The 7,991-nt window shown below is 46.3% G+C and overlaps 1 long non-coding RNA gene across 1 annotated transcript in view; it reads right to left on the bottom strand.

The window, feature by feature from the left end:
* LOC106885182 overlaps positions 1-7,991 on the bottom strand; it is a 393,401-nt gene that overhangs the window by 209,435 nt on the left and 175,975 nt on the right. The gene's annotated exons all lie outside the window — the stretch shown is intronic.

Genomic DNA, 7,991 nt, shown 5'->3' with positions numbered 1-7,991 from the left:
CGCTCCATCCTCCTCTCCAGCAGCCAGTTCCTCTTCCAAGATTCCGTATCGGTTCTGGAGGGGTAGCTGGGGAGGTGGGAGGGGCAGGGAGGAGATTTGCCTGCTTCACCTAGCAGGGACCTTTTTCCATCCCCCCTCCTCTCCGAGGTCTCCTTCTACTGCCGGGTGAGAAGTGGGGGGATGGTCCTCTGTTGTATGTGGGGCCCCAACATGTTCCCTTACTCTCAGGGAGTGGGCCCACCAGTCTATCTCCTTCTCACACTCTCTGATAGTCCTCAACCTTTCCACTTCCTCCTTCAGCTCTACCACCAGGCTGAGGAGATCATTCACCTGTTCCCATCTCACACAGGTGTTGTCGCCACTACCCTCCATGGCAAGGGCCAGGCCCCGACACTCCCTGCATCCAGAGGCCTGGACACCCACATGTTTACGCGGGGCCTCTGTCTGAGTGCCCACGGCTTTCTTAACAATGGCCTTCGACCTAGTCCTGACCATCGCTTGTTGTCTGTTGGCAAGAGACAGTGCCAGTCGTGTAACTACTGAAAGAAACTGAACCTACCTTGTACAAAGGAAGAGGTTCAGGACGCTGTTGTACAAGTCACAGCGGCGTGAGGCACTGACCAAGACTCGCCCCCGAGCACTGCTTGCTGCTCAGTGGGCCGAGGCCTCGGCCCTCCCCGGGGCTCCTTATCAGGTGTGACGAGCCGCCGGAGGTGCCGGCGCCGCCCAGGCCCCTCAGCAGCCCGCCCACCGCCTGTCAGCCTCGACCATGAGGAGAAGGCTTTGCCCTGTGTCCAAAAAGCCCCCAAAAGAGCTTTTCGTCGGCCTTTTCCAGTTAGAAGAAACCCAGAATAGAAACCAGTCTTGCCCAGTTCACTCAACCCGTGGTAGAGCTGGGTTGCAGCTACTGCAATCTCACAGTTGACAAACGCAGTTTAGGAGATTTCAACTCAATTCCAGCCACTCGCTGACATTTCTTAATACAGATTAATAACCTCGTAAGCAAATATTCATAGGGATGTACTTTAAAAAGAATTTCTTAAATGACCTGATAGAAAAAAAAGCGCGGAAAGTTGGGGGAATAGGAGGCTGCATCAGAGCAGAATTCTACTGATTTTGTCAACAGAGAAGCAAATAATCTCTGGGTTTCCCTTGTACTGCCACTATTCTAATAAAAATACACCATAAAGACTGTAAGTACAGTAGAACTTCTGCCAGCAGAGACAAGTAAATAATGCTCATTACAAACAAACCTCCGTTCTAATGTAAAACACCCACCCTCTGTTCACATTCCCTACATTTCTTTCCAGTTGGGTCTTCTGCTGAATGAGTTTATTCCTGAAAACATTTGCCAAAATCACGTTAGGACTCATTTAATTCAAGTTTGTAAAGCGCCCTATGATCTCTAAGTTGAGAGGTGCTACGAGGGCAAAGTATTGTCTCAGGTCTGCAAAAATAAGAACTTGCCCATTCATCAATTGACTGGGATTTCTCTCATTGAGTTCAATGGGCTTTGAAGAAGGTCTAATTTCCCACTAGAGTTATATTTTGTTTAGAAGCCACGTACTGACGTAAACACCTCTCCACTCTGTATCTACCACTAGTTGAATTACAGTGTCAGCTGAGTAGTGTCTCCTTTTGTACAGGGATTGAAAGATCTCTGCTATTTTCATAGGCAAGTCAAAGTTCATCTTCAAAGTACTGAGACTTCATCTGAGTTTACGGCTTTTTCCGTTATCTTAAGAGAGATAATTGATTTTCTTACTTCCTTTTAGAGAAAGAATTCAGCACAATAATGAATTCCCAAAGAATGCCCCGGCCGAAGCCAGAATTATTGGAAAATCATTGCACAGATAGCTCCTTTTGCTGAAATAACGCCGTTATAATTAAGAGTTCAGTGGGACTTTCTAAATGCACATAGAAAATGAGGCATGGCCTCAATTATGACAGCGTGGAGGGCTAATAGAGAGAGCTACAGGCCAAAAAAACCCCACACCATTTACACTCTGAAGCTGGATGGACTCAGTTCTCTGGAATTACATATCTCAGCTGCTCCTAAGTTGTTCAGCTCTAAAGAAGCCGTGGGCTGATTCTCCCACTCTTTGTTTGGATTTGAACTTCATGGGATCTAAAGACCGAATTCTGCTCCTGGGTTAAGGTCTGCTTTTTCACCTGCCTTTTGTTTCTCACTGGGTGAGGAGCCTTTCAGAAGGCTGTGTTTATACCTCCTGGCAAGAACCCTCACAGAGAGACCTGTACTTTCCCCCTGAATTTATGCCTCACACGTGGCTTTCCTGACCTGCTGTTTTAAATCTGCCTCCTTTGTTGTTCAGCCTTAATTATCAAACTGTCATTAGGCCCCATCCTCTCCCCCAAGCCCTCCCTCTGTGACTGCACATAAACTTTATTTCCTTCTCATACTTTTCCTAGTCATTCGTCCTCCTGTTACACGTTTTAGGAACTCTGCCTCTGTATTGCCTTTAATACCATCCCATTTCTGCTCTTCATTTGCTTACCTTTGCATTTCAAACAGGACTTAATAGATTATTAACTGTCTTGGTGACTAAAAAAAAAAATGTTTTTTTGAAATAGCTCTTCAACAAAGATGCAAAAAAAATGCCAAATATTATATACAAGAAAAAGAAGAGAGGGAGTGACTATAAAGCAGAGCTACGTTAATATTAGCTCTAAAAGTTTAAGGAGGTTTAGAGATTTTCTAATCACTTGCACTAATTCAACATGAAATTTTCACAAGGATGAAAGGTACTCAATGTCACAGAGTCATAGAACGGTTCAAGTTAAAAAGGTACTCAATGTCACAGAGTCATAGAACAGTTCAAGTTAAAAGGGACCTTAAAGACCATCCAGTTCCAACCCCCTGCCCTGGGCAGGGACACCTCCCACCAGACCAGGTTGCTCCAAGCCCCATCCAGCCTGGCCTTGAACCCCTCCAGGGATGGGGCAGCCACAGCTTCTCTGGGCAACCTGGGCCAGGGTCTCACCACCCTCACAGCAAAGAAGTTCTTTCTGGTATCTAATCTAAATCTCCCCTCTTTCAATTTAAAACCGTTACCCCTTGTCCTGTCACTGCACTCCCTGACAAAGAGTCCCTCCCCAGCTCTCCTGTAGCTCCCTTCAGATATTGGAAGGCTGTTATGAGGTCTCCCAGGAGCCTTCTTCAGGCTGAACAACCCCAGCTCTCTCAGCCCATCTTCATAGCAGAGGTGCTCCACCCCTCCGATCATCTTCGTGGCCCTCCGCTGGCCCCACTCCAACAGGTCCATGTCTTTCTCATGTTGGTGGCCCCAGAGCTGGACACAGAGCTCCAGGTGGGGTCTCCCCAGTGGGGAGCAGAGGGGGCAGAATCCCCCCCTGGCCCTGCTGGCCACGCTGCTGGGGATGCAGCCCAGGATGGGGTTGTGTTTCTGGGCTGCCAGCGCACATTGCCAGCTCATGTTGAGCTTCTCATCCACCAACACCCCTTCTTCTCAGAGCTGCTCTCCAGCCATCCTCCGCCCAACGTGTATTTGTAAACCCATTGTCTTGTAAACCCATATGTCTTGTAAATCCATTACTACCTGTTCCCTGGGTGCATTAAAGTCATGTTCTGCCCTTCACTCCTGAGCGTATGTAAAATATACATCCAGCTACAGAATTTCCTTTCCTTCTCTCTGTGGTAGTTTGGAGAACCTTTATAAAAATACGCAGTTAGTATGTCACCCCCTCCCTGCGTGGGCTCTGACTAGGTATCAGAAGATAGTACAGATGGAAATGAGGGTGGTAATCAGTGACACAGAGTCTATTAGAGTACCTCAGAGATCAACTATGGGTTCAATACAGTTCAGCATCTTCATTCATGATCTGGATGATGGGACAACAAGCAACCCTAGTGGGAGCAGTGGCCAATACACCAGAGGGTTGTGCTGCTCTCCAGAGGGACCTCGCCAGGCTGGAGAAAAGTGGGGATGGGAAAGTCACATAGTTCAACAAAAGTAAGTGCAGGGCTGGGGGTCAACCAGCTGGAAAACAGCTTGGCAGAAAAGGACCTGGGTGTCTTGGTGCACACCAAGTTGAACACAAACCAACAACGTGCCCTTGCCACAAAGAAAGTTGATGATACCCTGGGGCTGCATTAGGCATTGCCCTACCAGCAAAGCCCAGGGTGATGATTCTGACAAGCAACCCTAGTGGGAGCAGTGGCCAATACACCAGAGGGTTGTGCTGCTCTCCAGAGGGACCTCGCCAGGCTGGAGAAAAGTGGGGATGGGAAAGTCACATAGTTCAACAAAAGTAAGTGCAGGGCTGGGGGTCGACCAGCTGGAAAACAACTTGGCAGAAAAGGACCTGGGTGTCTTGGTGCACACCAAGTTGAACACAAACCAACAACGTGCCCTTGCCACAAAGAAGGTTAATGATACCCTGGGGAAAAAGTCTACTCAGCACTGGTGAGGCCACACCTGGTGTTGGTGTTGGGTGGCAAGGTGTTGGTAGCAAGGGGGATCCAGGGATGGCTTCTGTGAGAAGCTTCCAGAAAATTCCCCTGTGTCCAACAGAGCTGATGCCAGATGGCTCCAAGGCAAACCTGCTACTGGCCAAGGCCAGGCCAATCATCAATGGTGGTAGCACCTCTGTAATAACATAATTAAACAAGGGGAAAAAAAACATGTGCAACTGCTGCCAAAAAAAGGAGTAAGCAGATGTGAGAGCAAGAACTCTGCAGACACCAAGGTCGGTGAAGGAGGAGGAGGAGCTCCAGGTGTTGGAGCAGAGATTCAGAGATGCAGAACTCTGCAGACACCAAGGTCGGTGAAGGAGGAGGAGGAGCTCCAGGTGTTGGAGCAGAGATTCTCTGGCATGTTGTCCCCCTGCAGCCCATGGAGGTTAACAGTGGAGCAGATGTCCACCTTCAGCCCACAGAGGTTAATGGTGGAGCAGATGTCCCCCTGCAGCCCGTGGAGGACCCCACATTGAGCAGGTGGATGCCCAAAGTGGGCTGTGACCTCATGGGGAGCCCACGACGGAGCTGGCTCCTGACAGGATCTGTGGCCCCAAGGAGAGAGGAGCCCAGGCTGGAGCAGGTTTGGTGGTAGGACTTCAGACCCCATGGAGGACCCACATTGGAGCAGTCTGTTTCTGAAGGGCTGCACCCCATTGGGGACCCACGTTGGAGCAGTTCATGAAGAACTACAGCCCAACTGAAACACCGGAGGTTCCCTCTGAACACAGGAAACCCTTTTTCTCTGTGACCAAGCACTGGTAGAGGTTGCCCTGGGAGGTGGTGGGAGTCTCCCCTCCACAGAGATATTCCAAGTCGTCTGGACACAGTCCTGGGCAACAGTCTCTAGGTGGCCCTGCTTGAGCAGGGAGGTTGGGCAAGATGATCTCCAGAGGTCCCTTCCACCTTCAACCATTCTATGATTGTGTAAAGTGTTATTATTTAGATCTGAAATTAAAAGGTGGCTTAAAAGCCATACTTTACGCAGTAAGCAACATTAAAAATGGATGCTGCTTGCCTTCATATCAAATGATGTAATCCCCACCACATACATGACGTTTCCTACATCTAAACATAAATCAATTTGTTGATTTGCTTTATGCTCTGAAACAGTCCTCAACGAGGTGTGAACTCATTGGGGGTTTAGTTCTCAGTAGGCAAACCCCTTTATCAGAAGGGCTTACCTTCTTAAGTGATTATAATTTGACATTTTATTATAAAACTCAGCACAGAATATTACCTTACGATGCAAATCTTAAAGTCTCTGGGAACTGAGATCACATTTATACACCTGGATCAGAGAAAAACTGTATTCTGTGGAGGCGAGAGTTTTTAAATTTTAAAATTTTAAATTTAAAAAAAATCCAATGTAATTCTTCACCAAAAAGAAAATAAAACATAGTGAATTACTTTTTAAATTGGAAATTACACAAATAGAAAATTTGTGCAGGGTGGTGGCATTTTTTTGGTTTGTTTTCTTAACTGAAGGAATATGAAGAGTATGTTTGCTTGGCTACAGAGACATGTTTCATATTTCATCTTCACCAAGATAAAACCATTAATATGCAGACCATGGCATTAAACAGACAAAACTGGTTCACCAACACAACCAGATCAGTATATTACTTACAAGATTAGTATTTTGGCCACCACAAAAAAAAATAATAAAGTGAAGAGATCTTTTTGCAGAAAAGTGGGGTAAGCTCAAAACATTCCAGAAACAGGGTATTTCTACGAAATTTAATTGTTCTACCTAATATGTACACAGAATTTCTAATCTTGTACTGTATTTCTATCAAGATTTCAAATCTTTTTGTACAACTTTCAGCAATTCCATGATTTATTATAAATGTCAGACTGTTCATCTTAGCCACTCAAATGAGAAGAAAAATACAGAAGACTTCACACTTTTTTCTTAGTAACAAGAAGCACTTTCCCCTGAAGAAAACCCTAATTACACATTCACTTATCCATGTAATGATCCGCAATGATTTTTCACTCGTTACACAGTACCCATAAATCAAAGTTCCTAATCCTCCAGTATAAGCATAACCTACTGGCCAGAGCACAAAATCCCCAGTTCCTCGGACGGGGCTGAACTGGGATGTAGGAGATCATGCCCATGAGCACGTGTTGGCACATACTAATCCGAGAACTAACACATTCTTTTTCATACGTAAATTGACTCAGGAACATAGCTTAGCAGACTCCTTTGAACACGCATTTCGATGTCAAGGAACTGATAAAGTGTTATACATTTTTGAAGCATCTCTGGCACTTGGCATAAAAATATGGACTCCATTCATAAGATTTAATAAAGGCGTAACTTTACAGAAGTGCAGGGGAGAACAAGGCACGTTGCCAAGAACTATTTAGCCAAAAATAAAAATGTCTTTGCATTTTTTTAATTACAACTATTGCTTTGTTGTCAGGGGAGCAGCATGACCTCACCTTTGTGATAAAGACCAGGAAAAGAGAATAAAGGGAAGGCAATTCTGTATAAAAAGGGAAGGCCTATCTCACTGTCACAGGCAGACTCTCTTGAAAACTTGGATGTCTGTTGTAATACCCTCTCACCTCTCTTCCAGGTCAGACAAGAAATGGTAAATACCCAATAATATCAAGGAAGTGTATTGCATTATTCAGAGATCTTGCCAACATTCTGACAGCAGAGTTGTGGTTTCCTCTCTAATTCAATGAAAACCACTGTGGTATTCACTCTGAATTGCCTTAATGTTTAACTGGTCCATGAAGACCAGATTCTTCTGAAGGTTGTGGCTGAGTATCAAGTGATGAGCTACACATTTACTGTTCAAATTTTTGATCTGTACCTTAATTTCCAAAGCACAGGTGATTAGAGAAGCAGTAGAGCATTGGCTGCTTTGGTAAATGTTTCACAAGCAGGGCACACATTTACTGTTCAAATTTTTGATCTGTACCTTAATTTCCAAAGCAGAGGTGATTAGAGAAGCAGTAGAGTATTGGCTGCTTTGGTAAATGTTTCACATTCAGTCATTGTTAGCAGGGCCATGAAGATGCTGGGAGGGCTGGAGCCCCTCTGCTGTGAGGACAGGCTGAGAGAGTTGGGGGGGTTCAGCCTGGAGAAGAGAAGGCTCCAGGGAGACCTTGGAGCCCCTTCCAGTCCCTCAAGGGGCTCCAGGAGAGATGGGGAGGGACTCTTGATCAGGGAGAGGGGCCATAGGATGAGGGGAAACAGTTTTACACTGAAAGGGGGGAGATTTAGATGAGATCTCAGGAAGGAATTCTTTGCTGTGAGGGTGGTGAGAGCCTGGCCCAGGTTGCCCAGAGAAGCTGTGGCTGCCCCATCCCTGGAGGGGTTCAAGGCCAGGCTGGATGGGGCTTGGAGCAACCTGGTCTGGTGGGAGGTGTCCCTGCCCAGGGCAGGGGGGCTGGAACTAGGTGATCTTTAAGGTTCCTTCCAACCCCAACCATTCTGTGATTCTATGATTATTGAGCCGAGGATGAGAAAGGGAAG

This window comes from Calidris pugnax, unplaced genomic scaffold, assembly GCF_001431845.1.
Source record: "Calidris pugnax isolate Ruff unplaced genomic scaffold, ASM143184v1 scaffold3, whole genome shotgun sequence".
NCBI lineage: Eukaryota > Metazoa > Chordata > Aves > Charadriiformes > Scolopacidae > Calidris > Calidris pugnax.
This window is presented reverse-complemented; position numbering and strand designations above follow the sequence as displayed.